This window comes from Manis javanica, chromosome 5, assembly GCF_040802235.1.
Source record: "Manis javanica isolate MJ-LG chromosome 5, MJ_LKY, whole genome shotgun sequence".
Classification (NCBI taxonomy): Eukaryota; Metazoa; Chordata; class Mammalia; order Pholidota; family Manidae; genus Manis; species Manis javanica.
In genome coordinates, this window is record NC_133160.1 from 7,524,506 (window position 1) to 7,548,764 (window position 24,259).

The 24,259-nt window shown below is 43.4% G+C and overlaps 1 long non-coding RNA gene across 2 annotated transcripts; it reads right to left on the bottom strand.

Annotated features, from left to right (window-relative positions):
• Nucleotides 1–4,622: 4,622 nt before the first annotated feature.
• LOC118970239 (uncharacterized) lies at nucleotides 4,623–24,259 on the bottom strand. Of its 2 annotated transcripts, none has more exons than XR_012131260.1 (6): nucleotides 23,875–24,259; nucleotides 21,802–23,513; nucleotides 19,923–20,009; nucleotides 17,154–17,231; nucleotides 11,702–11,958; nucleotides 4,623–5,510 (listed from the first exon to the last, which is right to left on the bottom strand). It is a non-coding gene; the product is annotated as an uncharacterized lncRNA (long non-coding RNA). The 2 variants fall into 2 exon arrangements; XR_012131259.1 differs by lacking the exon at nucleotides 4,623–5,510 and adding an exon at nucleotides 9,801–11,278.

Sequence of the window (24,259 nt, forward strand, 5' to 3'; positions counted from 1 at the left end):
GTTCTGAGCTGGGTACTGGGATGGTTCTCATTTACTGCTGAGGGAACTGAGGCCTGGGGACGCGCAGCAGCTTGGACCTGAGAGGTGGGGCTGAGATCCCAACCCATCGTTTTCTTATCTAGGAGACTCTGTTCTCAACATCTGCGTCCGATTTTTTGATCTATAAATCCTCACCTAGGAAAACCAGTTTTCAGGGATATTTTATAAAACTTCAGTAGGGATAGATAGGAGCGTTTGGTTCTTGTGGGGTTGGGTTTTGCTCCGTGCATCCGTGTGCATGGTGTCTTTCATCCTTCCTTTTCCTCCCCCTCGTCTCTTTCTTTCCCCAGCAATGAGGGTATGTAATTTAGTTGAAGATTTTTTTAAACAATAAATTAAAATGTACCATGCAGTTTGTCCACTAGGGGACATTCAACAATGTCCAGAAATATTGTTGTTTGTCCCAGCTGTTGGAGGGAGAAGAGTGGGTACTACTGGCGGATGCTTCCAAACACCCTACGGAGCACAGGACTGTCCCCCACAACAGAGAACAATCTGTCCCAGAAGAAACCATGCCATAGAGCAAAACGCTCATTTGTAAGGGGCAGGTTCTCTGCAGGGTGTCCTGCCATACCTGCCAGGGGTAGTTTCTCCCTCTGCTACCCTGTGGACCTTGATGTACCCACTCTATGCCCTCCTGAGGTCATGCAGAGATGTGCTCTGGGACAGCAGTGCTGGGGCCACAAAAGGCTGGAAAGGGTATGATGGGAAAAGAAACATGGCAGTGTTTCCTGAGTCCTTACTCACACCTAGCTCTCGGCGAACTTCTTTCATCCTTTTAATCAATTATGAATTGATGTCTCAATTATCCTCAGGAGAACCCTGCAAAGTAGGTGCCCTTTTTATGTCCATTGTGCAGATATGGATTAAACTCAGAGAGGTTAAGTAACTTTTCCAAGGTCACACTCAAGGAATCAGGAATTTGGAGATTCTAATTCAGGCTGCCTGAGCTCTTCATTTCCTCTTGAATGTTTGGTGAAAATCCCCAAGCATTACCCTCTGAAGAGCAATCAAAATGGGCTTCCCTTGCTCCTTACAGGGGCAAATGAGTCGAATGTGCTTTAACTATCAGGACCGTGCATGTGTTCTGACTGTTCTACTCAGATTGTTGACCAACTGCATCAATTTTGAGAGGTGCCAGTGCATAAATTTTTGTTGCAATATATTTGATCATTGGCCAGGCTATTTATTGTTCCTTAACTCAAGCCTTTTATTGACCTGCCAAAGCCGTAAGTCCAGAAAGAGTCCCCACTGTAGAAGCTGCACAAAAGACAGTCAAATCTCGATTCACTGAAACCGATTGCCTAAAGCCCACCTTTTTTCCCTATTTTTGGCCTCTGTGCCCCATTTTTTAAAGTCATGTGAATTGTAGGAAAATGACCTAATAATATTCAGAATTTATTTTTAAACCACAAGGGGGGAAACACCAGTTCAGGGAAGTCTTGAGGTTAGTTTAAGTGCCACTCAAGTTGTTACAAGTTCATTGGAGCTAAACATGGGCCACTGGGTCCAGGGTTGTAACCCAGGTCAGACCACCAATAGTCTCAGAGAAATTCAATTATGTTCAGAGACTCAGTAAAGAAGGAAAGATTTAAAAAGGCTTAAAGGTTCAAAAATGCACAACTTTCAGCCACAGGGATGATATGAAATAGGTTTTCTGCATATCCTGAGCTCTGTGACAAATGCCAACCCCACAAGTTCCTGCAAAACCCTGAGTAAGAAACTTCATGGAGCAATTTTCTTTTTTTAATGGTATTTGAATCAAAAGCCACAAGACCACAGCTATGGAAGTACATTTTTCTGATAATATTCCTTTCTCTTAAAAAAAAAAAAGCAGTTCTTGTGTGGTGATCTCCAATCGGTTCTTCACAATGGTATAAAGGTCATATCAAAGTGTGGGCAAAGGGTTTGTTTGAGTTTATACAGAGGATCAAAGCCTAATTTGGCTACCCAGAAAATGAATTAAGATACGATATGAAGAACTTCCAACATCAACATTCTCTGGAAGAGTCATTCCAGAAGATGATCATCAAAAAACTTCAACAAAGATCCTGGCACTGCTGCAGTTGTAGCTGCATCCATCCCACCGGTTCCTGGACTTGCCATTGGAATGAAGAAGGAGATATCTAAGCTGGCCTGTGCATACAGTAACACAACAAATTTGACTGGATCTATACTGTCGGAACTCAACCAAGAATTAGGAGAAGTGCAAGTGGCAGTGCTCCAAAATCTTGCGACTACAGACTATCTACTGTTAAAAGAACACATGGGATATGAACAGTTCCCAGGAATGTGTTGTTTTAATTTGTCTGATTTTTCTCAAACTATTCAAATTCGGTTAGATAACATCCATCATATCATTGATAATTTTTCACAAATGCCTAGGGTACCTAACTGGTTTTCTTGGTTTCACTGGATATGGCTGGTAATTGTAGGTCTGCTTTTGTTATGTAGCTGTATTCCTATTATGTTAATACATGTGTGCAATTTAATTAGTAGTTTAAAACCTATACATGCTTATGTTACTCTATAAGAAGATATGTCAAAGAAATACTCAATCTTCCCATGTTTTCTTCCGTCTGCTACTTCTATAGCTTTTCTTCTTCCTTCCTAATTACAACCCTTTAGTAGAATTAGTGCCTCATATTGAAAATTACCGAGTATCATAATTCTTCCAAGTGGTAAAGATACCTCAAGACAAATTCTGGGCATAGAAGCCACAGGGCATAAATCTGCAAAGAAGTAAAAAGCTAACCTTTTCAAAGAATATTGCTTCTCTCTCACTTGCCAACTTTACATTTCCCTGTATGGCCCGGAAGATAACTGGTTAGCCAGAGACGGGTAAGATTCCTCAAGGGAGGAACAACCTAAGACAGGCACAGTCACAGGGGAGCCATCAGGTGAGAAATTGGGGATCAACAGAGGGGAGGCTTAGAACCTCACCCCCTGTTTTGAGAGAAATCTTCTGCATCCGTGGATGTTGTGTTGCCCTTGTCTAGCTTGGATTAATACTTAGTCTATAGGCACAGACCTGATCATCTACATTTGCCCTCTTACAGCACTAAACTATGTTTTCTACCTTTATCTTGCATCTACCTACCACTTCAGCATTTTATTAAAAATAATAATAATAATAATAAGGGAGAAATGTGGGATTCACATATAAATCAAGTATAAAAATCAAACGAATAATCATGTCTGACTTGATTGTTTATAGTTCATGATGCATGATCAAAACTGAAAGTTTCTGTGATGACTGCCCTTGCACTGTTCACCATGTAAGAACTTATTCACTATGTAAGAACTTGTTCACCATGTAAGAACCTGTTCGTTATGCTTCAGAAGATTGGAGACTGTTGAGATATAGGCTTGGGGTTGATTAATGACTGTGCATTGAGTCCCCTATACAGAATTTTATTGTTGTTAACAACCATTTGATCAATAAATATGAGAGATGCCCTCTCAAAAAAAAAAAAAAACGCCAAAGACCTATCCCCCTACATTTGCACCCTCCACGCCCCACAGTGCAGTGTGTCCCAGTGCCTCAGGCCCTTTCCCTGTCCCTGTAATGCGCCACACTCCTTCCCGCCTCAGGCTGTTGCGCTTGCTGTTTGCCTTCTCAACCTACGGGGCTTTTCCCAGATTGCCGACCCAGTCTCTGCCTGGCCAACCCGTCCTGAGAGTGGCTGCTCCCCACCGGAGGGTCTCCCTGCTCCCCATCACCCAGCTTACCCTCCTTTGTGACTTGTCAGCTCCTGACCTGACCTTGTCCACCTGTTTGCTGACCATCTTAGACACCATGCAGAGGACCGTTATACGGTTACAAGACACACTCTAAAATCCACATGGCCGGCCTTCAAATCCCAAGGGGTTCTTAACCAGCTGTGGGACTTTTAAAAGACATTTTGGTTTTTCAGTCTCTCCTTTTGTGAAACAGGGAAGCATTTAAGGAGTTCCTGTATAAAGAGCTTGGGATGCTACCTGCATGTAGTAAGTACTTTATCAGAGATTGTGGTATATTCATATATATGATTATTTTATTAATTATAATGACAGTAAATATAACAGTATTCGATCCTGTATGGATTTATGAATTCATTAATTTTTTATTTATTAGTGCTTTACTCACTCCCCTACTAGAAAAGAAATACCCTGAGGGCAGGGACTTCTGAGTACTTAGCATGCAGTAGGCATCTAATAATTATTTGTTGAATGAATGAATGAGTGAAAATGGCATGCTTCCTCCCTAAGTAGGGCAGTAATGTACACAGCAGGAGATGGGGGAATCCAAACAGAAGGGTTTACAGAATCTGATTAGAAAATCCTGAAAGATCACGTATTAGTGGATTATTGGGAAAGGTCAGAGGAAGCCGGGCCCGCTGTCAGGAGACGGCTGGAGGATCTAACCGTGTTAGAAGCACCGCAGGTGGCCACGTGCTTACGTGACCTGCAGGATCCTCTCCGAGGCAGACACACTGGACTAACGTTCCACGGAAAGTTGGCCTCAGTGCCTACTCCCCAGAGAATCAGAAAGTAATAACCACCTCCTTTCATTTCTGAGACTCGGTTTATTTAGGTTGGAAGAGAACTTTGAAAACAAACTTAAAATGTGAAATATAAGACTTCAAGGGAAAGCTAAAAATAGCTAAGTGGGGTCATTCTTTCACCTTATTGCTCTTAGGAGTATTTATGCTGGTCAACCTGGGTACGAAGGAGGAGGAAATAGTGCTTTTCTTCAAAGGAATGCGGGAGGATTTGCCGTGGCAGATGGCTTGTGATCCCACGCTCTGGCAAACATCATCTTTACTAACATCTGCTTATTGCAGAGTGTCCTCGTTTTCTTACCAGACAGCCGTTTTGAGATTTCTGTTTAGTTTTGTATGTTTCACAATTGCCCCACCATTTTGCCTGGTGAATTATTTCCAGCCTCTGTTTCGAAGCACTCACCTGGGAAAAGTGAAGTCCTGGGCTCGTGCGCACAGCTGCCCGGGCAACTGCCTTTACTGCTTTGCTGTGACAGCCCCGACCGCTTCCGGGAACCTCACACAGCATATCCTTGGTGCCTCCAGATCTATTTGTCTCTAATGGCACGTAGACGAGATATCTTTTTTTAAAACCATTTTATTGAGAAAGGAGCGGAGCTTCAGCACCTTGACCAGGTCCATAGAGGCAGCAGTGGCACAGCCAGAGGGCCAAGTCGGTTGTGTTTCACTCTAGACCCTGAGTTCTTAATCTTCTCAGTATGTGGCCTCTGGTGAAATCAAAGTTCTAGAGGTGAAGCTTTGAACACACTTTTCTATATATTCATTGGATGTATATTAAGAGACCACTATGTACCAGGCACTAGAGGAGGGACTGGATCTAGCTGTTCACAACAAAGAAGCGCTTGCTCTCACGCACCTTCCGCAGCAGGTGGGTAAGAGATGTTCGAGGCAGAGACGAGCCAACGTGCTGTCCACGGAGGAGAAGGTCTGTGAAGAAGAACAAAGCAGAGCGAGATGGCAGGGCAGGGAGGGGAGTGAGTTATACTTTGGATACGGTGCTCAGGGAAGCCTTTCTGATCATGGGGTATTTGAGTAGAGATGGGCTAAAGTGATGGATGAAGCTAACTGGCTATTTGGGAAGAAAGCAGAGGGAATTCACACAGAGGGAATAGCACAAGTATGCTGGCCTGGGCCTTCTCTTGGAGATGGTACAAATATTCTCTGGGGTCCTTGTAAGAACAGGAGCAAAGAGTTATTTCTGTTATTTAAAGGTATGTTCACACACAAAGGATTGACCCATTCTACCAGTCTCATCATGCAAAAATATCAGTTAGAATCCCTTTGGGTGCAAGAAGCAGAAAATCCAACACAAAAGAGCTTTAAACCATAAGGGATGTTATCATCTCACAGAACAAAAAAATCTGGAAGAAAAGGAGCTCCGACTAATTCAGAAGCTGCATGAAACATGCGTTTTTGCCATCTTTCCAGCATATAGGCCTTGTCCTACAAGGCTAGCTCCCCTCATGTTTGCAGTATCACTGCACAGCTCCAGCCTTCACATCTTCACACAACAACTCCCAGAGGCAGAAAACTAACTCTTCAGTTCTTTAACTCTCTCTTTGGGAAGAAGAGCCTTTTCCTTAGCACCCATTCCTTCCAATCTCATTGCCCAAAATGATGTCACATATCAGTACATATATTAATTATTGATAAGAGGAAAGGGATCAACCTGAATAGCTTAAACTAATCAGAGTCCCCTCTTGGAGCTGGTACAAATATTCTCTGAAGCATATGGCCACCCTAAGGAGTACAGATTATCAGCTAGGGAAATGGGAATAGTCAGGTGGTAATTGGTAGACACTGTTAGTTGCTCATCAAATATCCTTTTTATTCCTATCAGAATCCTAGAATTATTCAAGGTGTCATTAAGCCTAGCTTAAAAAAAACAAACTTGATTTCCTCAAGTCCCTTGCAGAATTTTTTTTCCTTGATAAAAAGGCATCGATTCTGTTAGCGCCTTTGCTACCTTCTCCTCTTCTTCCCATGTAGAGTATGTCCTCCTGCTGGCAATGGAGCAGCCATCATGGTATCATGAAGCACAGGGCCATGTGCAAAGGAAGGTGGACCAGGAATGCAGGAGTTTGAGTCCTGGGTGACTTCCTGGAATCTAAGACTTCTTATTTATGTGAAGGGGAAAAAAAAATCCTGTTGGTGAACCCACTGTTGGGTAGTTCTGCCTACATGCAGCCACGCCAGCCTGTTGCTAGGCAACCGGTAGCGTCTGCAACACAGAGGTGCCTGGACGTTCCACATGAGAAGCCCTTCAAGTGACCTTCTCTAATCCACTTACCTCGACAGAGCTCGGGGGGAAATCTCCCTCTTAATGGACAAAAGTATATAGTGGAGTTGCATCGCTCATGCATTTAGCCAACCAAATAAGCAGAGGGAAAGAGAAATCCCTTTACTAGCTTTTATCAGTCTTCCAAGTTCAAACTAGACTTTGGTCTTTCATGCATCCAGAAAAGAAGAGCCATAGCCAAAAAGCTAAAAAAAACATGTGTCCTTGGCCTTTGGGCTTCCCCAAACCCTCATCCTGGCAACTAAGCAATCAAAGGTGCCAAGTGGTCATCTGCCCTTGAGTGTCTTCCAACCAACAGAAACTCACAAGTCTGGAGCTAAACTTTACACTCATCTAGTGGCTGAAGAAGAAATACTGCATCCTCTAAGAAGGCAGGAGAGACAACACAGGTCAATTCTTTCACACAGATTTCTCAAGTACAATTTACCATAAGGCCAAACTTAGAGAACGTAGGAGAATCAGAAAATACCAGTGCTGCCCTTAGGGCCGCATTCTATTGAATAATCGTCATCCATGAACGAAGCCAGCTAACATTTTGGGGGCACTTACTATTTGCCAGGGATGCTGCAACATATTTTATATGGATTTTTCTCATTTACACTTCACAAATCTCTAGCAAGTTGCTGTTGTTATCCGCATTTTATAGAAGAGTAAACTAACGTGGAGCATGGCTAAGAAATGTGTCCAAAGTCCCCCACTTTAAGTGGCAGCTCTGGAAGCCTCGGACGGGCTGCCTGATCCTCCACCCCAGCATGTTTAACATCACACATACTATCTGTGAGCCTGTGCAAACTCAGTGAGAGGCAGTCTGGAGGCGATCCCCAAAGTTAGTGGTATCAACTCTGTTTATTTCAATATAGTCCTCTCAGGAGAGCACCCCAAGGAGAAGAGTTCGAGAACATAGCTTAATTGTACAAGCTAGTCAAGCACCAACATCTTTTGATGATAAGAATGGAAGCCACAACCTATTGCTGATAAAGTGGCCAGTGCCTCTTCTGTGATAGGGAGTCCGTGGCATTTCCAGATGAGTGTCTAAATGACCACTTCTAGTCTCCCAGGACTTTATGACCCAGCAAGACACCCAATGCAACTATTTCGTGTTTGATTTTGCCTTCTTACCGCTTCCTGTGTGCCAAAGAAATTCAGTGCTTAATCCACACCACAAGCCTCTGTCTGAGGCCAGCAGCAGCACCTTGATTTTTAACTGAGGAACCAAAGACTCAAAGATGGGGAGGACGCCACCTCAAGTCTCAGAACTAGTGCATGTGGGAGCCACGGCGCCGCGGAAGTGAAGGGTGGCCCTGCACAAAGTCACCTGGGGCAGAGAACTGAGTGTCAGCTGAAACTCCTCCACTTTCCACACAGAGTCCCTGAAGATCACTCCCTGCCCCGAGGGAGCACCTTTTTCTAATTAGCAGAAAGGTCCCAAATGGAGTTGTGTTGGTGGGGTCAAGTCAGACTGAGTTACTAGGTGCCTAAACCTGTGTCCATAATCATCACCAGGGCAAGAAAAGGGGACTGAGGTTTTCCTTCATTACCTCCTTGGACAAGTTTCTTAGCCTCTCTGTACTTCAGTTTTCTCAACGGTCAGGTGGAGATAATGATTGCATCCACGTTATTGGGTTGACGTATTAAATACATTAACATTTGCAAAGGACCTAAGGCAGTGCCTGACATAAAGCTGTAAGTGAGCTATGATTACTAGTTAGTAGTTTTATTATCACTGTTACTTTTACATGGCTTTGGTAACGTTTCAAACCTATTTCCTGCTCACCCCCAACGCTCCCCACTAAATTCCCGAGTCGCAAATTTTGCATTTGGACCAGGTTATTTGTACTTGTTTTCCCTTAAGCAAAAACCAGCAGATCATCTATGTAGACATCTCGGTACTGCCTTTTAAGTTACAGTTGCCATGAAAAAGGACTCAAGTTTGGGATCGACCTCTGCCTTTAAGACAACTTAGGGTAAAAGTTAAGCAGGAAATGACAATCAAAGTCTGTCTTTTGTTTCCTGCTCGAGCCCTGCTGTGTCATAGCTGTTTTCCATTCCATGATTCAGTTTTCCTTTCTGTACATCTATACATGAAGGGGCACACCCCTCAAGTAAAAGGGAGCCTGCGATTGTCTAGGATAATTAACCATGTCTCGAGAATCACGTCACCACCCACTCCCAGCAATCTCATGTGGTCTGCTGAGATCAACACCTGTACAATCACGTCGGGTATAAACAAAACAAAAATAGACAAGCTCCGGGCAGGGCTTGTAAAAGGTCCTGGTGTGTACCTGATGACAAAGGTAAAATAAGTCCCTTCCCCAAAGTCTGAAGTAGGCATTTTGGAGTGAATCATGCCTAAATAAACCTCTTCTTGGGATTTTTCCAGAACCTTATAGCCCAAGACAACCCAGGAAATGCCTGAACTCCACCTAAATAAAACCTGATAAAAACTATCCCTGCCTTCACTGAAAAGGTTGAGCAAAAGAGACTGGGAATGCCAAGCACTCTCTGGCCAATTGTTTACATGCATGAGTTAACCTTTTATGCCTCCCTTTCCTCATCCATAATATGGAGGCTGCTTACTATGACAGCCTCCAAGTTGCTAGGAGGATCACATAGGGTATGATATGATAATAGTGTTTTGAAAAGGATGGTACCAAAATCTAATGTTTGAATCAAGCTTTCAAAGGACCATTTCTTTATCTCACTTGATCAATGAAAACAAAACGTCTTGCATGACCCTCACTTAATAGAAAAAACATTTCTAAAAGGTGGGTGCAAATAGACTTGTCCTAACACAATTCGGTAAGTCTGAAAACCTCAGGGATACTGACAAATTTTTGCCAACCAGCGGTGCATCCTGTGAAGTAAAAAATCCCAGCCTTGGGAAAATAATTTGCCCACTTCACAAATCTTAAGATTCATCCATGCTGAATATTTATTCTTTCAGTGCATACAAGGAATTCAGTGCATACAAGGAAAACTCCAGGAATTAAGCATACTGTCTCCTAAATGAAGCCAGTTGCAGATTCAGAGCTGGAAAAGCTGCTACACGTGGCTCACCAGCAGCCACCATTTTGTTGAATTCCTGGTATTCGTGCAGAGATGGATGGATGGGGTGGGTGCGGAGCCCATTTGGGGTCACCATCATCACACTCCTCTGGATCCTTCATTTCCTATTTTCTGTTTAAGGACTTACAGGGCATGAATTAAATAAACGTAACCGACGATCTAGCGAAACTTCAACTAAAATATAATCTGAAAATAAGAAGGCAACTGTAGTGTTTTACACTAGATTAAACAAAGACTAAAATTCTTTTGCACGTGATCTAAAGGATGCTCCAGGATCTATAGCATCCCTTTCTTAGTCTCTGAGAAGGGTTGGGTTTTTACATATGCTTTTCTTTTTAATATTCAAAGGTATGATTTGAAGCCTTAATCTCATAGGGTGTGTATTTTAAAGGATAAATTATAAAAATCATCAGTCATTTTGAATGCTTCCTATCTCTTGAAAAAAAAAAAAGAAGTGTTACTAATTTTAATCAGCTGTATGAGAGAGAGGGACCCGAACATTTCCCTTTTGTTACAGGAAGTTTCAGTAATGGTTTTAAATAACCTACCTGGTTCCACGATGCAGTAGAATTCTAAGTTGGCTTCCAAACATGATTTAACTAGGAATTCCCCAAACCAGGACGCATCGGTCTTTTGTGCCTGGAGCTTCCTAATTCTTAAAAGTTAAAAGGCTTTCTGCTTATTAGGAAGCTGATTCCTTGAGGATTTTGTTTGTTTGTTTGTTGCTGCAAATTAATTTTATTAGTTTTTCTTTATTTTAAGGTCACACAAGCTAAGGGAGAATGCTGAAGCGTGTGTGACTGAAAATGGAAAGTTACCCTTCTCTCTCCCGGACACACGCACCTTCCTCCACCCCCGCCTGTTTCTGATTTACTTCCTGTCTTAATGGTGAGTGCATTCTTCTCATCCTTTCTCTATATTTTCACACACACACACACACATCTAGATACAGGCCTTTTTTTTAAACACAGAGGAAATCATATAGTATTCACCCATCTACAACCGGGTTTTTAATCCATAGTATCAGCCCTGTGCCAATTTATATCCATTTCACTCCTCTGAGCCTTTTTGAAGGCGCTACTGTTCACTTAAAACCACGTTAATTTTCCACTGTCTCCTAGAGGCAACTTCAGATCTTCTCCAGGAAGCTTTCAAACCCTCGAGGGGAGGCTCACTTCCCCTCTTGATGGGAGGAAATAATGCTTCGTGCTTTCAGAAGCAGCATTCCTGTTCCCCATTGCTCTGTTCTCATCTGAGTTACCCCCAGACAAATTACACTTTTCCTGTTAGCTGCGGCTTTGGGTTTTCAGGACCAGAGCAGCTCCCGAAGCTAGAGAGAGAAAACGGTAATTTTTTACAAGGTGCTGTTCCTTGACGGAGGCAGGGGTTTAACAATGAGAAACTGCTCAGCTCAATCCTGCCTGGCTGGAAAAGCACCTGCTTTCTTTCCCCTGCCTGGTTACTAGTGGGTTTTGTCACCTGATTCATAAAAATGAGCTTGCTGAAAACAACTGTCATCTACAAAGCTCCGGAAAATATAATAGTCTGTGGTATATATGCAGTCCGTTCTGAGGTGTGTGTGTGCGTGTGTGTGTGCGCGTATGCATGTGCGTGCACGTTTTCTAAGAGTATTTTACAGCGGTGGTGCTTGGCCTGGAAAGGTACTCTTGACAGATGAAGGCAGGAATCTCCCCAGCAACAGGCAAACCAGCCCGGGGGGTGGGAATAAACCAACCCAGTCAGCTTCACTTACCCCTTCATTTATCCAGTCAGCAGGCACCAGCCCCCTCCTCCAAGATAGCCTAGTGGTTACAGACACAGTTCAGGCCTCAGCTTCCTGGATTCAGATCCGAGCTCTGCCACTCACTGCCATTATTATTCAGCTTTAAAATAAGGAAAAATACAAATCTCTTATCCAAATCTTTGCGGCCGAATATGCTTTGGAATTCGGAGTGTTCAGATTTTAGAAATGTCATGTGGCAGTGCCTGTAATCTGCTTCATCAGAGTGTCTGCAGAGAGACATACAAGGGTGGAATTAGTGAGGTAAAGGTAGGCAGTCAATGGCCTCACAGTCGTTCAAGTCGTATTTTGCAGCCAAACAAGTTGGGTCAGATCAGATCAGGTTTTGTTGCCAAATTTGTTTTTTAAAAGGATGGTTTTAGAGTTTCAGGTTTATGGACCTTTGATAGTATCTACCTCGTGGAAGGTAAAGAGGAGTAAATGGGATGATACCTGTAAAGTGCACTTAGCAAATACTCAGTAAGCATTTGCTGAGCGTCCACTATGTGCCAGGCACTGTACTGAGTGGGTGACAAAGCAGCACAATCAGGGGTGGCTCATGTTTTCTGAAGAGAGTAAATATCTTCACTTTCTTGGCTATACGACCTCTATCACAGCTACTTAACACTGTTGTTGTAGAGCAAAAGCACCCATGGGTGATACATGAAACAATGGGCATGGCTGTATTCCAATAAAACTTTATTTACAAAAAGAGATAAAGTTTTCAAACAATATGGCTTCTCTCTCACTTACCAACTTTACATTTCCCTGTATGGCCCCGGAAGATGACTGGTTAGCCAGAGACGGGTAAGATTCCTCAAGGGAGGAACAACCTAAGACAGGCACAGTCGCAGGGGGGCCATCAGGTGAGAATTTGGGGATCAACAGAGGTGAGGCTCAGAACCTCACCCCCCCTGCTTCGAGAGAAATCTTCTGCATCCGTGGATGTCTTGCTGCCCTTGTCTAGCCTGCATTAATACTTAGTCCATAGGCACACACCTGATCATCTGATCATCTACATTTGCCCTCTTACAGCACTAAACTGTTTTCTACCTTTATCTTGCATCTACCTACCACTTCAGCATTTTATTAAAAATAAAAATAATAATAATAATAAAGGGAGAAATGTGGGATCAACATAAAAATCAAGTACAAAAATCAAACGAATATTCATATTTGACCTGATTGTTTATAGGTCATAATGCGTGATCAAAACCGAAAGTTTCTGTGATGACTGCCCTTGTACTGTTCACCATGTAAGAACTTATTCACTATGTAAGAATTCGTTCACCATGTAAGAACTTGTTCGTTATGCTTCAGAAGATTGGAGACTGACGAGAATTAGACTTGAGATGGATTAATGATTGTACATTGAGCATTGACCCCCCTATACTGAATTTTATTGTTGTTAACAACCATTTGATCAATAAATATGAGAGATGCCCTCTCAAAAAAAAAAAAAAAAAAGAGATAAAGGGCCAAAGTTGGCCCAGGGGCTGTGGTTCAAACCCCTGGTCAAGACAGACAGGACTCTAGCACTTAGTGATGCTCACATTCAAGTGCAGGAGACAATCAGTGAATCACCTAATAAAATAAGTGTCCCACCTGATAATGACAGACATTAGGAGGAAATAAACAGGCTGCCTAATAGGGGAGAACCAGGGGGCCAGGAGCAGCTTTGCACAAGGGGGTCAAAGAAGGCTCCCTGGAGAGGAGACATCTGAGCCAGCCCTGATGGATGAACAGGAACCAGCCATTGAAGCAGGGCCGCAAAAGGACAGAGGTGGCGGCCAGCAGGCTCGAGGGAGAGACGGCAGTAGGATGGAGAGAAATAGGAAATGGTGGTGGACTTGATCTGGGATGTAAAGAGGGAGGGTCAAGGCTTTGGAGAGTTCTTCCTGGTGGCCTCATCCAATTTCTAAACCTCAGTACTACCAACATTTTGGACCAGATAATTCTTTGTCATGGGGCGAGGGGTGGGTGGGGACGGAAGAAGCTGTCCTGGATATTGTAGGACATTCAGCTCCAAGCCTGGCCTCCAGCCTCTAGATGCCAGTAACACCTCCCCTGCATAGTGACAGCCAGAAATTCTCCAGACATTGCCAGTGTGCCTGGGGCACAAAATCACGGCCCCCCCACAACCCTGGTTGAGAACCACTGGGTAGCCATCTACCCATCTAGACTCCTGACTCCCGGCAGATCCAAGGAGGGTCTCAACCACACAGAGCTCCCAGGTGTTCCCCTACTCTGTGTCTAGTGCTAAGCTACAGGCATTACAGGTGTTACCTCCCCTGAGCCTCATACCATGCAGCAGGAGACGGACAGTCCCCTCCTCCATCCCACCCCTGGCCCTCCCTGCCTCCATCAGCCAGGCCCAGCAAGGTTTTTTAACCAGGCATGGAGTTTGGACTTGATCCTAACAGTAATGGGAAGCTCCCAAAGTCTTTAACCAGATTGCTCTTTAAAAGAAAACTCGAGGAAGTCCCCAGCCTGGAGGGCCAAGCCTCAAAATGGCCCTGCATGTAGTAGGGGCTTGATTCAACTTTATTCAACAAGGAATGAAGGTGGGGAGATCAGTTAGGATCAGAGGAACCTAGGTTAGGAAAAATGGGGGCACAAAATGCAGCAAAAGAAAGAAAAAGGGAAAAGAAGCTGGCAGTTGAAATTGATATTGAAACTAGATGAGAACTGAAAAGCTCTCAGAAGGTTTTCCCGAGAACAGCATTTCTCCACTGTGTGGGTGGGGACCAGGCACCCCTGGGAGCACGATAGAAACGCGGAGTCCCAGGCCCACTCCCGACCGGCTGAGTCGGAATGCGCATTGAACAAGGTCTCCAGGTGATCCGTGTGCATGGTACCGGGTGAGAGGTGCTGCCCTCATCTACCTGCTTCTTCCACAGAACGAGGCTTTACACTGCGAGCAGTTAGTGAGCACCACTGTAATCTTTATAACTCCCCCAAAAACTAGTTAATTAACATGATGATATTAGAAATAGATTTGCATTGGGGAGATTAAAGGCATTCATGACATGTGGCTTGACCAGAATACATTATAGGATATCCTTCACCTGTACCTTTCCCGCTTCCCTAGTTGATCCAGTGTCCAGCCACTGGTTTGGGAGGATCTCTGATTGCATCGTGCTAACCAGTGAGCACAGAATCCCGCTTTCGGGATGTCATTGTGCCTGCCTGGAGTGACCCTCTCTTTCAGGGTGTGAAGAGGATATCAGTCAGACCAGAGTGCTAGGGTTTACACAGAGCTTCCATAACAGGTAGTATGAACTGGTCAGCTGTGAGTAGCAGAATTCGGATGGTCTAGATTTTATGGTAACCTGCAGCTAGGTTGCGGGGCATTAGTAACTCTCACTTATCCCCAGAATAACCCAAGATTTGTTCCATGCCAAGCTGGCTTAGACCACAACAGTTTATCTGGTACCCAACAGCCATCATCCATGTCTCCCTTCCTAAAAGAACCCCTATTGGATTGGCTTTTAGTCAGCAATGTATTCAAAGAAGATGGGCCCAGGACCAAGAAATGAACCATGATTAGACTAAACCAGCACTCAGCAAACTAGTGAAATCTGGCAGCCACCTTTTTGTTTGTAAATAAAGTTTTATTGAAACACAGCCACACCCACTCATTTATGTGTCGTCTGTGGCCGCTTTCAAGCTGCTACAATAGCAGAATTGAGTCAGTGCAGCAGAGATTATATGGCCCACAAAACCTAAAATATTTACTATCTGTCCCATTACAGAGAAAGTATAGAACAGTGCTAGTCAGATGTGGTCTATGGAGCAGATGCATAAAAGAGGCAGGAAAAAGGGAGGCAGGTGCTTTCCTCACACCTCTTTTGATGGGCTGAATGGAACTTCTTTCTCAGTCCTATCCCCAACAGAATTTTGCCTAAATCTCATTGGCCAACACTGGTTTACATCAGCACCCCTAGACAATCACAGAGAAAGAACGATAGGATTACCATGATTGGCTTAGACCAGCAGGGGTTGGCAAACATTGTCTGTGATGAGCCAGACAGTAAATATTGTAGACTTTGCACACCATACAATGCCTCTCACAAGTACTCCCTCCCATAGGAGTGTGAAAGCAGCCACAAACAATGCATAAACTAATGGTTCTGGCGGTGTTCCAATAAAAGCTTATTTACAAAAACAGGTGGTGGGTGGGGTTTGGGCCACAAGCCATTGTTGGCCAATCCCTGTTCTACATGTTAGTAGTCACTAAAAGCCTCAGAGCTAAGGCCAAATTCAAGCCTTGGCTTTGCCACTTCCCAACTGTGTGACTATAGACAGACAGTTTAGCCTTTCTGTATTTTAGTTTCCTTATTTTGTAAAATTGAAAATGTTTAGACCTTCTGGAAACAGAGAACCCATCTATAAATGTCATAAATGTCCTCCTTCATAGGGCAGCTCCAGGACTGGTTAATTCAATGACTCTAGTCCCAGGTCCTTTTGATCTTGTTCTGCCCACCTCAGTGCACTGGCTTTGAACTTTAGGTTTGCCTCTCAAGGCCACAAAGTGGCTACCACAGCACCGGATGGCATATATTCACACACAAAAAATCTAAAAATTGAAAGAGAGAAGATTCCTTCTCTTGTTTACATTTTCAAGAGCAAGGATAATTTTCCAGGAACATGACCTCATCACATTTACTTCACCTATCATTGGTCAGAATTATGTCACATACCAAATTCCTTAAGCAATTATTAGCAACAGAAATAAAATCATGTGAACTGCTTAGACTAATTTAATCACAATAGCTGGGGGTGGAGTCCAGGCATTGACAATTTTTAAAAGCTCTGAAGATGATCTGATTTTGTGGCCTGGTTGATAGCCACTGATATTGACTAATCAAAACTCCACTCCCTGGGATTGTCAAAGGGCCAGATTTCCCTGAAGCATATAGCAATTTGTAAAAAACTAAAATTAAATATATATGTATGTGTGTGTGTGTGTAAGTTGAATTCTATCAGCAAAGAAAATAATAGGCAATTAAAAGTATGTAGCTCAGGATCTGTTAAACTAATCTCATTTTTTTCTTACATAATTTTGAGAAAAAATACATAGTCCCTTGCATATTTTTAAGCTGATGCCTTTATATGAAATCATTACATGATTCTAACTAGTTGTAATTAATGTATTGACTAGCAGGCACTAAATCTAAAAGAGAACCATACAAAATTTTTATTCTGAGGCATGTCCAGTGTACCCTAAAATATTTGATAGTTCTAGAAAACATTCCAGTTACATTTATAAGAATCAACAGTATTATACTTCTGTGGTTGTTCTAAGAGCTCCCTAGAAACGCATGTAAGATGAAGTAATATAAGGTGTTCACATGTCAATGCCTTGATTAATCACTTAAGGAGAGTTTCCTAAAACCAATATTCTGTTTAATCTCTTTGTTACCTTGAAGATTATCACAGCCTCTCCCGCCTCAATGTTCCATAAAGATGCTGGCTGGAGTAGTCCCCTCCACACACTTCTCTGTAATGTAGGAAAAAGGTTATTGTGAATTTAGGAGCATTCCCAGGCAGTTTTAGGAATCAGTGAATGAAAGTAAATTCTAGAAATGGATTCCCTTAGAATGATCAGTGCAGCACATTCCTGCTTCTAGACTGTCCTACAATATTTCACTGGGCTGCTTTGCCAATGAAATGAGGTAATACAGTTAAGCAGTTCATGTAACACACAGCAGGTACTCAGGAACTGACAACCATTATTCTTCTTTCCAGTCATATACATGTTATTATTTCCTGTCAAATAATAATACTTGACGAATGAGGGGCATCTTGCTCCCCTGTCTGACAAGGGGAAGGAGACAGAAGGGTTGGGAAATCAGAGCCAAATATCTTGCATCTAAGGATGCACCCTCCACTAACCCTGCACCCATAAGGTAGCACCCTGCACCTTCCAACTCAGACAGGCCCTGGCAACTGCTGAGTTGGTGAAGGCCAGAGAGAGAGACAGCCTAACTGCTCAGCGTACCAAGGTCTTTCCCATCTCAAGGACTGTGTCTTTGCTGTTTCCTCTGCGTGGAACTTTCTTTCCGAATCTAGACCTTTACCTTGTGGCATCTCGTTGTTCCACTCCCTTCCTTGGCCTCCCCACCCCATGTTGCTGCTCCCAACCTGTGACATTCCCCATCCTGTCTTGTTTAATTCCCTTCCTAGCATTCCTCATCATCTGAAAGTATCCTGTTTGGGGACGTGTTGACTTAGTTCTCTGCTTTGGTCACTGCTGAATCCCCGGAATCAAGTGCAGAGCCTGACATGTGGTGGACACCAGAGCAGGTCAGAACTGATTGAATGCAAGAATGAACAATGATGGACTTCTTCTGAGAGAGGAAAGAGTATGGAACTGCAGGGGTGAGGGACAGCATGTTGAGGTCATTCGGTCATGTATTAGCTGGAACACCTGGACCTCAGTGTCCTCATCTAGAAAATAAAAACAACAGCACCTCTCCTGTACAGTTATCAGGAGAACTTAGCACCGCATATAGAGAACTCCCAGCCCATAGCACCTGGCATGTAGGAGACATAGAAGGTCACTACTGTTAATTTTGTGCACAAATATTTTTTAAAAATCTGGATATATAGCTACACTCATCAGTCACAGAGACCTAGGAAAAACTAAGCTACTATTGTAACATTGAAAAGCTTAGCTCATATGACAATGCAAATCAATTTCCAAGATCTCCAATTTCTGTTATTAGAAGAGGAGAAAATAACTGTTGGGTAAGGAACACCAACTGCCCTTAGTTTTCACTCCCCTTTGGTTACATAATGTTTATATTTATAAACTAAGTTCCAAATGCCAAGAGTTGGTATTGGTATATTTCTTGCTTTAACAATTTATTTTACCTGTAGTTTTGAAAATAAGATACATGGAAAAAAAGTGTATGTCTCCTGGAAAACTGTATTTTGTTTCTTCATTAGTTTGAAAATTACCCTACAAATACAGGTTTTTAGATAAATGTTTGTATGCAGTTTGATACAGCTGGTAAGACAATGAAGGTCTGTTGTGTTTTTGTTTTAATTGAAGTATTGTTGATATACAATCTTATGTTGGTTTCAAACATACAATGCAATGGTTCAACAGTTACCCATATTATTAAATCCTCACCCCCTCTAGCGTGGGTACCGTCTACCAGTGTAGCCAGATATTTCAGAATCAGTGACTATATTCTCCATGCTGTACTACCATCCCCATGACCAACTAATAGACAATGAAGGGTTTTTTTGCTTGTTTTAAATTTAGGCTATAAGTACTTGCAAATTTTGAGACAAAAGGAAAAGGATGGAAAGTTTGGTTTGGTTTGTTTCTTGCTTTTAATATTCTTGGGCCCCGAACAAAGTCAGTTCTCCAATAACTTTTATTTATTTCTGACATCTTAGACTTGGCTTTGGGCTAAAAATGCCTTTTCTCTCTTTCCTAAGCAATTCCATTCAAGGTAGAGTCCTGGGAGGAAAAAAAAAGAGAGAAGCCCAGCGATGCAGGTGATCAAACAGATCGGGCTCTTTGGGGACAGGCTCCTTATGCCCCAGTCTCAGCTCCTTTCTGGAGGGAAACTGTGCCCTGGGTTGGCCCCATCTTGTCCTACGGCTCAAACTAGTCTGGAGAGAGCCTTTGAAGGCATATCGTGAAGCCGGTTCCTTTGCCAAAAGCATCACTCATGCGGGCATCCTGGCAAAACCAACCTTCTTCACTCCATTGGACCACATCACAGAGGAAAAAAAAATCTCCTAGGATTTCATTTTCTGTTTTTCTTTGGGACATTTTCCTTGTGACTGTGTTTCCCACTTAAGTTTTGAGGACCTCTGGCATCGGGCAACTGGCTTGCCCTCATTTCTTTGTGCTATCAAATGCCCGTTTTTATTTACACCCTCCATTCTTTGTGGCGTTTCTAATACCTCCCTTTTTATTACTAGCATTTCTTCCTGGACCTCACCTCTTTATTCCTAACCAGCAGGAGAGCTCTCCAAGCCTGGAGATAAACAGCAAACAAGACTGTGAATTTCAATGACGAGTACAGCAGGCGATATATTCCCTCCCCCCATCACTTTTAACTTGGAGATAGTAACTTCTTTGGTTTTCCTGCTCTGAACATTGGCAAGCCCAGTTCCTCTTTCATTTTGGCCTTGCTGCATCTCTTCCTGAGTTGAATGTTTCAATTACCTTGCTTATTACAAGGCGTATGAAGCTGCCCTCCTCTTTAACTCAAATTTCCTTCTTCCCAGGCGAAACAGAAATATGCTGTACACACTGCAAGACAAAGAACAAACAGACCTCAAGAGCTGAGCAAAAAAGATTCCGTTGTCTACATGATTACACCAGGTTTCCAACTGTATAATGAAATCAGACTCCTCTCCCAGGAGGGGAGCGCCCTGCCCAACCACTGCACGCACAAGATCCCACCCACTTCTTTCCGAGGGCTCACTTTGTTCCAAATCCCCCATGACTTCCCTCTTGCACACCAAGAAGAGCAAGAAGCTGCACCTAAGTTTTAAAAGTGAGCTTCGATCTTTCTCTGAGCCTAGGATGAAAGGCAGTGGATGGGAAAGAATTACTCAGTATGTAGCAGGCCTTCCTAATAAGCAGGCGTGGGATGCTAACGCAATGATGTTGGCATGGCTGACTGCTGGGTGGGGGTCTGGGGGCTAGAAGGGAAATGTAACTATTTTTTTTCTTTTTCATGAGCTTCTCTCTCTCAAGCTGGAGGAAAGATTTAAAAACTACAGGAAAGGCACTATTCATAATAGATTTTTAGTGGGTTATTAATACTTTCTTTTAAACCCACATTTTTAAAGAAATTAGTTCAATCATTTCTTCTTTTTGATCCAGGCGATTTGAGGACAGGTGTGGGTGGAGCAAAGGAGTTGCTTACAGAAAAGAGTGAGTGGGTTTGCACAGAGAATCCCTGGGTGGGCACCAGACTGGAGTATTTACTGCAGCACTATAGAAGCAAAGACCGAAAGCCCCCCAAAGTCCATCAGAAAAGACAAATGGAATTCACTAAGGAACACCACTCAAAGAAAGATTACACCGCCATTTAAAACGTCAGTTTTTTCTAACATGAAATGTTCTCCAGGAGATCTAAGTGAAAAATGCAAGGTGAAAGATGCTTGGTAAAGAAAAAGAAAGGTGTGAGCATTTGATATACATATATGCTGATCTATGCAGAGACTATTTCTGGAATGATACACTATAAACTGCTTCCAGTGATTGTGGACGAGGGAAACACCCTTCCCCACAAGCTCCTTGATTTGAATTCCAACTCCCAACCTCCTACCCGCCCCCCCACACACAAAAAAGCTTGTATTATGTTTTCCCCCAAATTTATAGCTAATTTTTAAAAAATACATATAGACATAGAAAATTGCCCATTATATATATATATAAAAAAACACAGGTTGTATAATAGTGTCTATAAATATGACTCTAGTGGTATATTTAAAACAAAGCATGTGTGTGTGTGTGTGTGTACACACGATGTCTATGTACTTGCATATTCATGGAACATGCCTGTAGGATATGTGTCACACTGTTACAAGTAGTTATTAGCTCTCTCTAGCAAGATCATGAGCTCGTAGGGGTGAGTGTAGAGAACGAGGAACTTTAACTCTTTTTCCTTGATTTTATGCTGTTTGAATCTTTGGGAGAGATTACATAAGACTCCTATTTAAAATCTTAAAAACTGAAATGAGGAAATAAGAAGGAAATAGTCAAATACTGACTGACAATACATGAGAAATTCAGGCCCTATTTTTTCAGGGAAATTGAACTCCCCAAAACCTTCCAGGTAAATCCGTCCCTTGCCCCCTTCACAGTGGGATATCATACGAGAGGAGGTCTCCTGGAGTTTCTGCCCTTCCCCTGAACGCTGTTTGTTGGGACTGCTCCAAATCGCTTTCGGAGGTGGCCCAGTGGGGGGCTCTGTCCCAGCCACCCTGCCTGGAGAAGCAGGAACCTCTGCCTTCAGGGAGGTGGAAGCGCAGAGCCGGGAAAGGCTGGGCAAGCCGGGAAAGGCTGGGCTTGCTGTGTGCAGGAGTCATACCTGTATTTACTTTCCTGCTTGCAGTTCAGCTGCACTTCAATGACTCAATCAAGGAGAATGAAGTTGCTTAATGATAAAATCCTGACTTTGACTCTCTGCTGTTCTCTGTTACCTTGCTGCTTTATGAATGGGCTTCCATTTAAGTCGTATTTGATAGTTGGCCTCCAATGTAATCCCGTGAAAATACCCTCTCCCTTCTCAGTTAGCTCTAGGAAGCTGTTACATTTTCTTCTGCCTTAGGCATGTGCAAAAATGATGTAGCAAAAGACACACTTGAAAGAAGATAGTTTAAAAAGTCTTTATGTGAGTCCCAGTTTCCAGGCACTGCAATTCGCCTACTGAAATAAACATAATCTGCAAACGGCCAGGATGTGTTTTCTGGGATTGATAATGAACACCTGAGGTTAAATAGCAGCCCTAATCATTTCTGCGCGTGCACTTTTCAGGCAAGGAGCTGCCAGAGTTTACAACCGATCCAACTTCAACAGGGTGGGATTGTGATCCCCCTCCTGGGGCAGCTGTTTCCTGCTACCATCACGTTTGTTTGGAGGGCCCCGGGGGTTTGGAGGGCCCCGGCTCACTCCCCAACTGTCGTTTGGAAATGGTCAACATTTCACGTACGACCTTTTTAATTATTTTATTCAGGAGGGAGGGGTCAGGTTGGGTAGCCAAGTTTATGCAAATAAGGATTGTAACTGAACAACCTATTACTTGAAATTGGAAGGGGGCTGGGGATCTGTCATGCCCGTCTTCCTTGCGGGCAGCTGGACTTTCTTGTTAATTTGGACCCCTTGAAATTCTAATGGCTGCGTCTACAGGTATATCAGAGACATCCTTTAGATTCCTTTAAATTGAGGAGACCTGTTTAAAAAAAAAGGGACTTGACTGTCTCTCGGGATGAAAGAAGGATCTACCAGCTATTGTCTGACCTGATTGACTAGTAGAAAACGAATCTCCATGGGAACAGATAAATGTCTGCTTTTCATGCGGTGAAATAACTAACTCAGCCCTCGGAGCCTCACCAACCTAGCACTTTATTTGGGCGGCTGTAAGCAGCCTCTCTCTTTTCATGTTCAGCCAAATTATCTGCCAGAATTTCTTTTCAAGTCTTGGGTGGGTGGGGAGGAAGAGTTTCCTTCCCATCCCCCTTCTGCATGGAGTTAATTACTGTATTTTCATCTGGGAGGGTGGGAAAAAAAAATAGTGCGCTGAAACGGCACCCAACAACGGCTTAGCACGTTGCATCGGCCTGTTGTCTGTTAGCTGCTGGTGATTTTTGTGAGGGTCTCCCGGTCTGCTGCACTATTTGGGTAATGTCAGAAGGGGAAGGACATCCGGAAGGCAGGACCTGGGACTGGCTGTTTGGAACTGTTGATAGTTGTGCCGCTGTGGGGCTGTGCGAACCGAGGCAAGTACGTGGGCAGCAGATCTGTTTTAATACTATATGATCTGAGATGCGGTAGCAAAGGGAAGGGGAGGAAGAATCGCTAGTCTCAGGTATTGCCTTCCCTTCCCCAGGAAACTCCCCCGCATCTGCCATTTTAACTCCCGGATCGCTGCTCCAGTGCTCGGCGCCAGCAAAACTTGAGACCAGCTCTCAGGAGGGTGGGGCTTTCCCGGGTGTTCCCAGACACTCCTGCTTCTGTTCCCGGTTTAAAATACTACCGGAGGCAGCATTTCCCGAGGAGATAGCAGGACTTCCAGTGCAATTTCTGAAGCAGAGAAAAACATGTATGAAAGGGTAACACAAGAAAACATGGAGGTAAAACACACACACACATTTTTGTTGCTGTTGTTTTTCCAACGCCCAAGTTTGAAATCTTAGGGGGAAATGTTTTTAGACTGTTTGGCTCCGAAACTGGGAACAAGAACGTGCGCGGGTTCTTTATGCTATTGGAATCCATTCACCCGATTCCATTATTCTCTCCTTTGTCATTGAAGCTATTTGTGCCTTTGTGTCTCTCCTCTTCCTCAGCACCTTCACCCACCCACACAAGTCTGAGCAGGAAGCCGTTTCAAGACCAGGGAACTGCCCCACTAGGCATTTTCTAGAAGAATTCAGGTTAAAGATACCTGCAGTCGATGCAGCAACCAAGTTCCAGTCCCAGGTCTTCCACGGCCGTGATTCCTAAATATCAAAACCCCAGTGGTCTTTATCTGGACCAGCTGCTTCTGATGTCAGGAAGGAATGTGGCACATCAAGTGTGTGAACACTGCCTCTATTGTATCCAAACAGGCTGATGGAAGCCGGGATAATTGGCATGTAACCTCCTCTATTAATAGTGCAGACAGATACGTGAATTAGCTGAATCCCTCCGACATATGCCGCGCATTAGCCAAACGGGTTTACAATCCTCCCAACATCTCGGCTAACTATGACACCAATCATTAGGGTTTAGAACTTGATAACTTTGGGGGGAAATCAATAAATAAGGGGAAACTCCTTACTGCCTCTGAA